The sequence below is a fragment of the Ursus maritimus genome, unplaced genomic scaffold (assembly GCF_017311325.1).
Source record: "Ursus maritimus isolate PB19 unplaced genomic scaffold, ASM1731132v1 scaffold_5, whole genome shotgun sequence".
Taxonomy (NCBI): domain Eukaryota; kingdom Metazoa; phylum Chordata; class Mammalia; order Carnivora; family Ursidae; genus Ursus; species Ursus maritimus.
Genome location: NW_024426663.1, coordinates 51214436 through 51227786, shown reverse-complemented (window position 1 = coordinate 51227786; position 13351 = coordinate 51214436). Strand labels below are relative to the sequence as shown.

The 13351-nt window shown below is 43.5% G+C and overlaps 1 protein-coding gene and 1 non-coding gene across 3 annotated transcripts in view; one reads left to right on the top strand and one right to left on the bottom strand.

Annotated features, from left to right (window-relative positions):
* Positions 1-13351, top strand: part of ARHGAP26 (Rho GTPase activating protein 26) — a 413878-nt gene that overhangs the window by 343995 nt on the left and 56532 nt on the right. The gene's annotated exons all lie outside the window — the stretch shown is intronic.
* Positions 8240-8347, bottom strand: LOC121100902. Its single transcript, XR_005832684.1, has one exon. It is a non-coding gene; the product is annotated as a U6 spliceosomal RNA (small nuclear RNA).

Genomic DNA, 13351 nt, shown 5'->3' with positions numbered 1-13351 from the left:
ATAAATGTACCTCACTAATGAAAGATGTTAATTATGGGGGAATTTAGGCAGTGGGGGAGGTTATATGGAAACTCTGAGTTATTCTGAGCAATTTTTCTGTAAACCTAAAACTGCTCAAAAATTAATACATTTTTTTTTAAATCTGTATTTCCAACTTCTTTTGAAAAGTTAGAAGATTTGGCCACCCTAAATCCATGTATTACTTGGTAACAGGTGATGCTCTCCACGGTGGCTTTCTTCTCACAACTGGCCTGCTTCACTCCTTATCTCCTGGCGGTAGGCCTGTGATAGATGAAATACAGCCAAAGAATCTTTGCAGCACCCATGAAGAGGTGGAGCCCTTAGATTTAGGCTGGCGTTCATCTCCTGCCTTGATTTGGCCAATAGAATGTGGTACAAATGATACTGTGTGTAACATCCGAGCCCAGGCCACAAGGCCTTGCAGTTTCCCATCTCATCTTGCTGGAGTCCAGCTGCCATGTAAAAAGTCTAGTCTAGTCTCCTTCAGCATGCAAGACTATTGGAGAGAGAAGCCCAGCTGTCCCAGCCGTGCCCAAGCCCAGGCCACCTGTCAGTTGAATGCAGCCACATGAGTGAGTCCAAGAAGGACTAATAGAAAAGCTGCCATTCAACCCACAGATGCATGAGAAATAATACATCATGGTTTTTTAAGCCACTGAGTTTAGGTCAGTTTATTCAGCAATAGTTAAATGACACAGGCCTCTGCTTTTGTGACCTCAGAATCCTCAAACTGCCTTGGGAGTGTGCTGGGTTGCCTGGGTAAGGTAGAAAGGTAGGAAAGGTTCTCACCATAGAGTGGCAGCATGGAGACCAGCCTGTCAATTTTCAGAATCTTCTTTGAAAGCAAATGACTCATAAGTGAGATTCAAAGAAGTTAAGAAGCAAAACAAAACCCATAGCTAATGACTGAGGCAATCAGAAAGACAGCTCAAACAGTGGCATGGAAAGCAGGAAAGCTGAGGTTTCACTCCTGGCACCGACATAGACTGGCTGGTGCCTGTCCTTGGCCCTGAGCGCGCCCATCCCTGGCTCCCTGTGCCGGAAGAAGTGGGGCTGACCTGTCTCTAACTACAGAGGTTGTTCAAAGGGTGCTTAGAAGGGACTGACAAAATAAAAGTCACTCTCCACTCTCACAGTGACCAGTGATGTTGGCCTTGTGTCACTGCCTTTCTGAAAGATAGTGATTTTTAAGGAGGAAGTAAACAAATGCTAAGAAGTTAGGGGACGTCCCACTAGGGGCATAAAATACTGCAGTAATTTCCTCAAGTTAAAAACTACTAGGTGAATGCTTTCTTCAGACTGCTGGGGTAGGGATACGAGGGGCTTGTTAAGATGGAAAGCATGCTAGGAGGACGGAGGATGATTATAGCCGTGGGAGGAACCCAAGCTTGGAGTTTTCCCTGTTTGAGTGGTCCCCACCCCTAAAAAATAAATAACTGACAGCCCAGTAGCCTCATAAATAAAACTAATTTTTCTTGTCCTTTCTGCTTAACACACACACACACACACACACACACATGCATTTCCAAGTTATTTCTGGTGACCTAAAAGATGTGCACACGCCAAATGCCTTCAAATTGTGCCAGAGTCAACCGTCCTCTACCTCTTAGTGGCCAGTGAGAGGCAAGAGAACAGTCCCTGGAATTCAGAGGATAAACAAGGCCTACTTCCAGGCAGTGTTGGTTCTCTGAAGCATGGCTCCTGAATTTGATTCAGCTGCTCTCAGCTGAAATCTGGGGAAAACTTCAGAGGTATCTCCAAAATTTTACTTGTGTTTTATTTTATTTATTAAACGAATACTGTTTGAACACCTATGGTGGGCCAGGCATTATCCTGAATGCTGAAGGTACAGTAATAAACAAATGAGAGTTTCTGCTTTAGTTCTTTATGCCTCAGTTTCCCCATCTATAAAACAGGAATTATACCTCCTCAAAAAGGTGTTGGGAAGATTAAATGAGATCATCTTTTGTTACCTCATATGTTTAGCCCTGTGAATAGCAGTTAACTTTATTTGGGAGGGCCTCTTGTCCTTCTGCCTCTCAGAGATTCCTTTTCTCTCTCTGTATCCCCTCAGCCTTGGTATGTCTTTCTTGTGTGCAGAGAGATGTCCCAGGCTCTTCTCCTCACCTTCCCCCATGAGCTTCCCACCTGGAATCGGAGAATCTGAGACTGGAGCTGTCAGTCCAATCATTGAGTTATCAGTGAAAAGGAGGAACTTATCTAGGGGCAGGTGCTGCCCCACTTTAAACCAAGACCAAATGGGGGGCTGGGCATGCCTGTTGCTGAATAATTTGGAAACGTCCACATCCCACGCAGTTGAGCTGTGTGTGCCTAGCTGTTATTTACTGAGACCAAATGAATCACAGAATGAATAATATGCATTAAACAGTGATAATAAATGGCATATTTTTTTAAGTAATTTTATCTACTAAGTGCTATTTCATGCCAAAAGAGTTACACCCAAACAGGCAACTGTGCTTTTACTACAATGATCTTGATTTGTCATTCTTTGGAATGCAGGGATTTGAAAGAGGAAGTTTTCCTCTGTGGTTGAATCACTTTTCTGTGGAGGAGGATCTTTCCTCTTAGACTGAGGATTCTGACTCTCACCCACCTCCAAGGAGAAAAGGTCTCTTCTGACTGTTTTGCCTGAAAACTTGATGGTATTCCTCACCTTGGGAAATAATTTGAAAGTAGAGTCACTTTTCACAAGGAATCAGTTGCCTCTTCTTGTTCCTCCTCACAACCTCTATGGTGGTTCCAGGCAGCTCGTTCATGGTTGTTTCTTGGACAAGCCCCGAACCATCCCTCTTACCTTCCATCTCCTGGGGCCACCATGGCCACAGCTCCTCCAAGTATGCCTCCTTGGCATTTTCAGAGCTTGTCACTGATGCGACCCGTATTCTTGTTTTCTGAGTAGCTTTCTGTCAGCTTTTCCCATTCCCTAGCCAAGATCTCCTTCGCTAGTCAGGAGCCCAGCTGGCCTCACTTGGTTGAGGGTAGAGATTCCTGCCTGATGACCCATCTGATTTTTATTGGTTAAATGTGTTTGGTGATTAGCAGGGGTATTTTTTTCACATAAAAATTGCTCAAGGCAGCCCTCACACTTCATGACCCAGCAGGATTTCTTTCCCAAGCACCAGGGCTGTCAGTGGCACTTGGATCCCTACAGCCTGTCAGCAGAGGGGGTATGGGAGGAGGGGGGGATGAGACACCATTCAAATGCTTAGCCACATCCTACATCCCTGTTTTCCAGCATAGTGGAAATCGCAAATGGAAAAGTGTTTTCCTTCACACACATTGTTTTCTTTCCCCCTTGATGAGCTAACATCATAAAAGGTCTGTATTTTTTTCTGTAAACTAATTAGTCTTGTTAAATAATCTAAAGCAGTTACTCAAATTTGTCATGACACACAGTAGATGCTAAATAAAGTCTTGGTGTTTAAACATATAAATAAATGAATTCTGAATTTATCTGCCCTCAAATGCATTATGGCACTGCATTTTATATATGTAAGTAGGTGTTAGGCATTTGTAAACCTTGAATTTTTTATCGAATCTTTAGGGAAAGAAATGGGCTTAATATTTTGTGCATGGCTCTTAGCACTATTATGCCTGTAAGGGGACTTGGAAGGAATTTTAAAATGCCATTTTTCTCACTTAGTATTAGATTTGGAATTATTTCTCTCCCTACATGTATACTTTATCTTATTGGTATATTCAGATCCTAAATCAGGTCAATTAAAATCATATTAAAGTACTGCTTTTTAAACCTTTTTAGTCAGTCTGGAAAGCAGATGCTTACTTAGCCGGAAACACATTTCTGGTTGGAAACAGCCTTAGGATCTTATTTTTAACCCCTTCTCTGCATTAAGTGTCTAGAAAACCAAGCGGGATCTCGTGTACCCTTCTTTTGGTCCCAGCTACACTGGTCTTCTAGGCAGGGCCTTAGCCCAGTGTGGTGTTCTCAGTGTGCTCCCTGAACCAGTGTCATTGGCATCACCCGGGAGCCTGTTAGATATATACCTTCTCGGGCCCCACTGCAGACTTACTGGAGCAGCCCCTCTGGAGGAGGAACCCAGTTCTCTGTGTTTCAGCAAGCTCTGCAGGTGATTCTGATACATCCCGAAGTCTGAGAGCCATAGGCCTAGTGCATTAGGTGGATGGACTTCCACAAGAATAAGGACAGGGTTGACCTCATTGTAAAGCTTTCAGGACCAACCCTGTATCATCACTGGCACTCTGTTGGTTCCCGCACTAATGATAGTAGAGGGGCTTAAGAGCACCCTGTCCCTGGCCTTTGAGATAGTGGAGGGGCTTAAGAGCACCCTGTCCTTGGCCTTTGTCCCTGGTCACAACATTTGAGGCTGAGGACTGATGGGTTTGCTCCATAGAGGAACCCAGTTAGCTCACCAGGCCTACACTTTTCAGTGCCCCCGGGAAGCCAGCCTGCTGCTTGGCAAAATGCCTTTCAGTCACATAACAAGATACAGTAGGTGCATCAGTTAAACCAACAGGTGTTTTTATTGAACACCTGTGCGTGTAACGTGAGGTGATCAAGACCTTTGCATTGACAGGAAAACAGCTTGAAAAGTGGTAGATGACCATCACGATGTACAGGGTATTTGAGACTACTAAATCAGCATTCCCCAAACTGATACAGGAAGAGGGCGGGACAGGTGGGGGGAAAGGCAAGAGCCGTCAGTTGAATAAGTTCCACAGATTCTTGTCTATAGGACTTTTGAGCCATTAAGATGTCCCTTGTGAATCTCCCAAAGGGCGTGTGTTATGCCGCCTTTCCTAGATGTATATTTGACCTTAGAACATGCTCTTTACAGCACTTCTCTTTAGCGTCATGAAACAATATTCCACAGTTGAGGAAAGGCTTTTCCATATGAATACTTTTGAGGGGGGAAATGTATTTCTCATAATGGATGGCATTATGGGAAACAGTCATTCAGGAGAACAGATGTAGTTTATATATAAACTTAGGGCTACAAATAGCTCTCTGAAGGCTGACATAGGTTCTATCGTGTACGAAAAGCTTTTGAGATCTGGTGTAGGGAAAAACCCGTGTGGCCTGGTAGTGAAGCTTTGGCTCTGTTATTTCCTAGCTGTAACTTGGGCAAGTTATTTGTCCTCTCTGAGTTAAACCTCTTTTGTGAAACGGTAACAATAATAGTAAGAATAATCATAGTAATAATAAGACCTGCCTTCAAGGTTGTTGTGAGGGTCAGATGCGTTAATGCCGGCATACCCTTAGAGTAAATGGCCCGGTTCACATTAAGAGGTTAATAAGAACTGGTTTCTGGGGCGCCTGGGTAGCTCAGTCAGTTAAGCATCCGACTTAATTTCAACTTAAGGTCATTTTCTCAGGGTTGTGGGCTCTAGCCCCACATCTGGCTCTGCACTCAGTGCAGAGTCTGCTTGAGATTCTTTCCCTCTCCCTCTCCCCTCTGCCCCTTCTCTCCTCACCTACACATGTGCTCTCTCAAATAAAATCTTAAAAAAAAAATTGGTTTCCTTTTTCAATAAGCAAAAATTGTTTTGCTCTTAGACTATCCCCTTACCAATGAACAAATCCTTAGTATTGATTTCTTTTGGTGGTGGCAGTAGACACTATTTATTTTTGTTTCTTTGATCCCAGTGTGACACAGAGCAACCCACATCAAAACATTGAGATGATTTTAAAATAAAACACCTTGGTGGCACAGTCGGGTAAGCGTCTGACTCTTGTTTCGGCTCAGGTCGTGATCTCAGGATCATGAAATCAAGCCCCTCGTCGGGCTCAGCACATAATCTGTTTGAGATTCCTCTCTCTCCCTCTGCCCCTTCCCCTCCACTCCCCCTCCCTCGCTTGCTCACTCACTCCCATCCTCTCTCTCTCTCTCAGATAAATAAATCTTTTAAAAATAAATAAATAAAGCACCTAAAACTCAGTTAACTACAAATAACAAAATACACCGAAATTAGTAGAGGCACTCCTCTCTCAAGACAAGCTTTAAGCTGTTTGCACCAAGTCAGCAGGCTTAGGTGTGTACTCTCCAGCGTCCTGTCAAGCCCTGCATCTACTCTATTGTTTCTCTGTTGGGTGGAGCCAATTGGAACCATACTAATTAGAGGAGAACCTAATTGCAATCCTAAATTTTCACTGGGGGATAATTTAGCCCCAGGAATTCCTTTCCAGCCCGTGACTCTGTGTAAATTTGACTGTCATTATGACAAAAAGAAAGAGTTTCTGAAAGCATTCCAAAATTCTGCCTTTCAGTCATTCACTGTATTTGCTCTAGCAGGTTCTCTTTCAGTGCCTATCAGCTTCTCTCTCAAAGAAGCAGTCTTTGTCCCCGAGACATTGCTTCAGTGTTCATTTTAATAGTCCTTACAAATTGAACAGGTGATGGGGCTCTGCCCAGGCTATTGTCAAAAATGCTCAGAAGAGTAATAAAGGAGCTGCTGTATGGACTGCCCCACTATGTCTCTTCTTAAATTTTTAAAAAATGGTTTAGAGGGGCGCCTGGGTGGCACAGCGGTTAAGCGTCTGCCTTCGGCTCAGGGCGTGATCTCAGCGTTCTGGGATCGAGCCGCACATCAGGCTCCTCTGCTATGAGCCTGCTTCTTCCTCTCCCACTCCCCCTGCTTGTGTTCCCTCTCTCGCTGGCTGTCTCTATCTCTGTCAAATAAATAAATAAAAAATCTTAAAAAAAATGTTTTAGAGTATAAGTGGAGGGGGGTGGGGCAGAGAGAGAGAATCCTAAGCAGTCTCCATACTTAGTGCTGAACCCAGTGTGGGGCTTGCTCTCAAAACTCTGGCTGAGATCATGACCTGAGCCAAAATTAAGAGTCAGATGCTTAACCAACCAAGCCACCCCAGGCTCCCCATCCTCTTTTTGCCTTATGTGAAGAAGCTACGTCTCCAGAGGGAGCCAAGATTATATTGTTCATAAAGAAATAAATGCAAAGATGTAAGTCCAAGGATGATGTATTAGAATCATAAGAAACATCAGCGCTGAGAAAACAGCATTATTCAAGGAGAGTTTATTTACAAAGAAGTGGGGGCAGGAAAATCATGAGATAGTACAGGAAAGCAGGGCCAGTAGCACCCAACCAATTATCCTTAGGCAGGAGGGACTTGAGTACAAAGTGGTTACCAGACTCAAAAGGGGAGAGAGGTCTATAGACTCAGAACCTTGAAAGGAATATTGGTTAAGGGGTTCAGTCAGGGGCAGGCAACTTCACAGGGAGACAAGGGAATAAATACCTTGGCTCTCTCCTTCCTCCTGCTAATCTCTTGCCAGAGCTCCCCCTTGGTAACCCCAGCAGGGAGCCAGAGGGTGCAGGAGACCTGTTGATGTAATCCTTGCTGTTAGCTCCCAGAGAAGAGGGCAGGATAGAGAGTGGATGTTCTCTGGCACAGATGTATATTGTAACACCATTTATAAAAGGCAAAGAGTGGGACCTGAAGGGATGACCATCAGTAAAAGATAGCCAAAATATATATTAGAGAAGACTGCTACCCCATACAGCAGAGGAATGAAGGAAGTAGTTTTATATGTGCTGGTATAGAACAACCTTATAAGGTACATTAGGGGAAAAGCAAGGTACTGTGGTTCTCAGCCCAGGCTGCATATTAGTATCACCTGGGGAACCTAAAGTAAAAAATGTCAATACCTACGCTCCTTTGCTGGAGCCTCAGAGTTAATTGGTCTAGGATGGTATCTGAGTTTTGGTATGTTTCTTAAACCTCCTAGGTGATTTTGATATCCAGGTAGATTTAAAAACTATTTGTGTGTATTGTATACTCCTATTTATATATAAGAATCCAGGGATACATAAACCTATGGATGTGTGTACATGTTTGTAGTATTTCTGGAAAGACACAGGGGAATGAATCTATGTGGTTGTCTCTGATAGAGGCAGATGGGGCAGTGGACTTTGGTGGAAGGGAAACTGACTTTCTTTCAACCCTACCCTTTTGTAGTGTTGGAATTTTTTTAACACGTGTGTGTGTGTGTGTGTGTGTGTGGATTGTTCAGTTTTGAAACCTCAGAAAGATTAGCTCAGTTTTAAAATCACCATTTTACTTTTTTCTTAAAGTTGCGGCGTACATCTTTGTGAGGATTTTTTAAGTACATGTGCTTTTATTTTCCAGTTTTATTGAAAAATAATTGACATGCATCACTGTGTAAGTTTAAGACATTCAGCCTGATGGCTTGATTTTTAAAATATGGAATGCTTTATGATTTGCGTGGCATTTTTGCCCAGGGGCCATGCTGATCTTCTCTGTATTGTTCAGATTTTTTGGTGTATGTGCTGCCAAAGTGAACACAGGAATTCTTTTTAACTTTTCAAATTTGTTACATCCTCAATAACTAAGGAAGTGCATAAGATGCTGTTTGAAGAATAAGACCTATACCAAGAAGGTGTTGTTTTTGGTGTGTTTCAGTGAAATCAAGTCTTGAATTATGCTTTCAGTGACCACATGACTCCTGTCCAGGTTGGTGTGTCTAGGGCTCCAGGTCGGTCTGTCTAGGGCTCCAGGTCAGTTCAGAAAATGGTAACTCTGGGACAGCAGAGGAAATTTGTCTCAGGGAACTAAGTAAAGTAACTCCAGTTACATCTCTGCATCTGGCCTGATTTCAGATTTCTTACTAATTTGAGAAGCCCTAACTTAGGAAACCAGAAAGTCAGTTTTTACATTTACTCATGAACTCCCCCACCATCTCCTAAACCAACATTGTGAAATTTAAGTACTTCAGTTTTCTTGTGCTATATTTAGTTCTTTAACCTGATCTTCATCTGTCATCCTCCATCTGCTTTCTCCCCAATTTCCTTTAAAAGCCCCATCTTAAAGCAAAATATATCATGGGAAAACCTTGACTCCTGACCTTTATAGAGGTATGCTAGAATTACTCAATAATAATCAGTGGTTGCCCTGGTAGCCTCAGACACACTGCTTAAATCACCTGTATTCATCACTATCCCCTGCCTTCTAGTCAGTAAGATCACCTGCTTGGTGCTAATGAAAAAAAGAACAATTGAGTAATTTCATAATCCCTTTTCAGGATCTACTGTAGGAATAGGAGAAATGATACTATTTGTGATTAGACACACTGAAGAGAGGGTTTCTTGTTTTTCTAGTGACTAAAGCAGTGACCTAGAGAAATCATCTTAGGTTTGAGCAAGTTAGCAAGCTTAATTTTGTTCACCACTGTGCTCACAACCTCAGAAGATGTAAGCAGGTGCGACTTGCAGATTAGAATCTAAGGGTCGCAACACTAGGGATGTAATGAGAGAACGACATTGGCAAGGCTGCCGTCATGCCATGTCAGACATCCCTCACTAGGACGATTAAAGCCCACTAACTTAAGCATTTGGATTTGAAGAATACTGCTTGAAAGTTGGAAAATCCAAAGCTGAATTACCAGAGAGATTTCTTATCTAAAATAAATGTGTTGACTTCAACTCTGTCTTGGAGGAAGCCTATATTCTCCCTTAACTTCCATACGCCGTGCCTTACAGCACAGACTTCATGATAGGAGCACCATGGAACTCTTTGCTTCCTCTGGGGGAGAAACAGCCCCCACCCCCTCACATATCCTCTTTCCCATTCTTCTCTTGATCCTTTGTGTGAAAGTGGAATTAGAGGAAATATGTCCTTAGTCATCCCATGGCAGCATTTACAATGTGCAATTGTCACAGTGAAAATACACTGGCAGGAGATCAAGAATCAAGAAGTGGAGTCATGGGAATCCTGGACACACTAATCCAGTAGAGACAAGATCCACATGTTAGTGACTGACATGGCCAACATAATCATCGCAGACAGTAGTTAGACCCAGCACTGTCCCAAGTGAAGACTAAATTGAATAATTACTAGCGGAAGAACACCAACCAGCTGCTCTTGCTCGACCCTCTAACCTTTCTAAAATCTCAGTGGAACGCAGATTTATCTTAATCTTACGTGTCCCTTTGGTATATGGCACTACCAGTTGAATATTCACTGCTGTAGCCTTCCTGCACCCTGGAAGCCTCATGAACATCAGCACTTGGAATCAGCCAGATCTGACAGACAGTCCCTTCCCAGTCAGTGAGTAAACACGTACTGAATACCACGTGTTTAAGACACTGTTCCAGGCACTAGGAAAGAGACGAGCAAATACTTTCCCCTCAAATCTCTTACAGCCCAGATGGTAGAAATCAGATCTACATACATGGAGGGGAGCATTGGTGCCAAAATGAGACTGGTTTTAAGTAGTAAGTGAGAGGCTTGGTCATTTACTTAAAAATATTTATGGTTGAATGAATTGTCTTTACAATTTATGTTGTGTGGGCAGGGTCTCCAATAATCTCCCTACTTCGTCTTCTAGATCTACCCTGAAGTTTGTAATTTCCTTGTCTGCCTCGGTCCAGCTTACTCAGAGTGGGGAAGGAGGAGTTGTAGTTTTATGACCCAACTTCTTTATTCCGTTAGCAGGAAGGGTGCCTATGGCTAAGACTGCCAACTGTCCTTGGGCTTAGAAAACAAAAGATGGTGGAATGTTCCAAATGTTTGTTTGTTGGCTTGTTTGTTTTTCCCGGAAGTCTCTATGGACCTCACATTTAAGATGCCATAAAATTTAAAATTTGGACTGTAAGAAGGACAGAGAGAGAAAAAAATATTTGAAAGAGTTGAAAGTTGAAATTTGATCTCATTTGGTTATGTGGTGTTTTGAAGCCTCCCCACCCCCAGCCAGAATTTCTCATTAGGACTCTTGTACTTTTTTCCCTCCCAAACAACCAGCAGTTGACGAATAATTTAGACAAAAATCTCTAACAATTTCTTGTATAAAGCCCTACACCAAATATCCTGTTAAAGTGAAATTTAATTCATAATCTGAAGGATTGTTTTCTGAACTTAATGGAAAAGGAAAGCTCTTGAGAATTAGTAGTTCTTTAAACTCCGAATCAGAGGAGCCAGGAAAAGTGAACAGAGACTATGCTTTGCATAGTGGGTCAAGAGAAGTTTTGCTACCAAATTTTCATGCAACAGCCAGATCTCTGCATAGGGGTGGAGGTTCTTTTTTCTGGTTCTTTGTCTATAAGGAAGTTCTAAATTCCCTCTTCTTCACAAACCAGTTATTAAGTTCTGCCTTTAATTTCAGCATGAGTCAATTAGGTCATATGCCCACAAGCAAGCACTCTGGTTCGTCATTACAAAGGAAGAAACTTTTCTTGCTGGATTTTTCTTTGCACACGTGGCTGATTTTCCCAGGTTCTTCCGCTTCCAGAAATGTTAGCTTCTGGTGTTTATTCTTTTCAAGGTACAGTTGACCAATTCCAGTGGCAGTACAAAGGGAGGCTTAATAGAACTGAGTTGAGTTGATATTTTGAATACCACTTGGTCTGCACTGGGCTCTTGAGAGCTCTGTTAGCAATAATCTGAATACTCTTGTTGAAACTGAGAGCCAGCTTTGCTCCTTATTCCTCGCCTTATCCCTCCACCAAATGACGCACATCTCGGGAAGAATTAGGTCTCTATGTACAAAACCTTCAGTAGAAACCTAAGACCCTCGTCAAGAATATGAACATGTAGTCAGTACGTCGGACTCCCCCAGAATAGGAGAGCAATTTGATTTCAGGCAGAGCCCCTTTTGTGCTGCTACAGCCTTGTGCTTAGCTGTTACTCCAGATACATCAAGAAATACAAGAATTTGTGGTAAAGAAGAGAAGGAAGACACATCTGCTCAGATGACCTGACCTGAGTTTTGCCACCTATAAAGATGTCCCCTTTTTTCTGGAGAGGATATGACCCTATAAAGACTGCTTTCCTGTGCATTACTGTGGGGCTCCTTCACTCCGTGTAGTAGATGTGAGACTGGAATGTGTGTCTCTGCAAGGCTGGGGGTAGAATCAGGACTCCTAAGGGCCATGCTTTGGTTTTGTTGAGCAGGGCGTACAGGTTGAGATTTTTGGAGGCTGGGTAGAGAAGAGGGAGGAGAGATCCCAGGGTTGTCAGTAGGGGAGGAACTTTGCGGGAACAGAACTATCTAAAAGGAAATCTTAGGGAGTTTCTCATATTGGTAAGAGATATGAATACTCTTCCAAGTCCCCTCATGAGAGTCTTCAGTAAAAATCAAGTTTTCATTATTCAGTGTGTCCCAGTGTTAAGAACATAGGCTCTGGGACAGATTTACTTGAGTTTGTATCCCAGCTTCACTGCTTCTTAGCTATGTTGCCGAGAACTTACTTGGCATCTGTAAGGCGCCTCTATTTAATAGGAATAGTAATAGATCTACCTCACAGGGTTGTCATAAGGCCTAAATGAAGTAGGTTACATACTTAGCAAGGCTTCTAGTTAATAAATGCTCATTAAAGGTTACCTGCCGTAATTATTGGAAGAGTTGTTACTTTACCAGTAACTGAGGACGTGAAGTGTCTTTGGAGGGTGTACTGAGGTGCTGAGTCCTGCCTCCTGACAGCACAAGGTGAGAAGGGAGGCTGCCCACAGCATTCGATCATAGCCAGTTCCAGAGCGACACAACCACCTCCTCTAACTCATGTGGACCGATCCTGGTTACACACCTAGCAGGGAGCACGAAAGCACTCCGAGTAGCAGGAGAGCCCACACCTTCCTCTGGTCACTTCAGGGGATCGAGGGAGTATGAAGCAGAAGCACAAGCCAGAAATCCAGTCAGGCCGGAAAGAGCTGGAGCTACAGCGAGGTGGAGCCACTTGGAGGAAAGCCAGGACCAGAATGAAGTTGAGCGGCTCTCTTTGCGCCAGCCACATCGTGACCCTTTAGCCATTTGGTGTCTTGGCCGTCTCGACATGAAGCTGCCTCGGCTTGGTGCTCACCCCTGACTTATCCTTTCCCACCATTCTGTCTGCATCTTTCCCCCACCCGTGGTTTCTGTGTCCATAGCGGTGGAGAGCCATGACCCTCTCAGCCCCAGGGCTAGCTCAGAGCTTCACTCTCCACACTGTGTCAGCCTCTGCTTCTCCCTGATTCTCTGCTTCTCAGCCCTGTTCCCAAGAGCGAGAATCTGACGGACTGAGCTCAGCTTTGCTCTGGGCCCTGTCATTGGCTGGTGGGTGCCTGTGGGCCAGAGACCCTGAGGCAGGTGTTTCTACCTTTTAGTCATCTGTGGCCAGAGGGTCTAAGTTACAGAACCTTTCAGCAGGAACTGAGCAGGGAGTAGCTGCTAATGTTGCCGTTTCCAAGATACACCTTATTTTGTACTGAGTTATAACACACTTGGCTCCCAGATTTCCCATCATCCAGTAGTTTGAAATATAACACTTCACCTGTTCATTTAACAAAAGTTAGTTGCTGGTGAGGCAAGGTACAGGG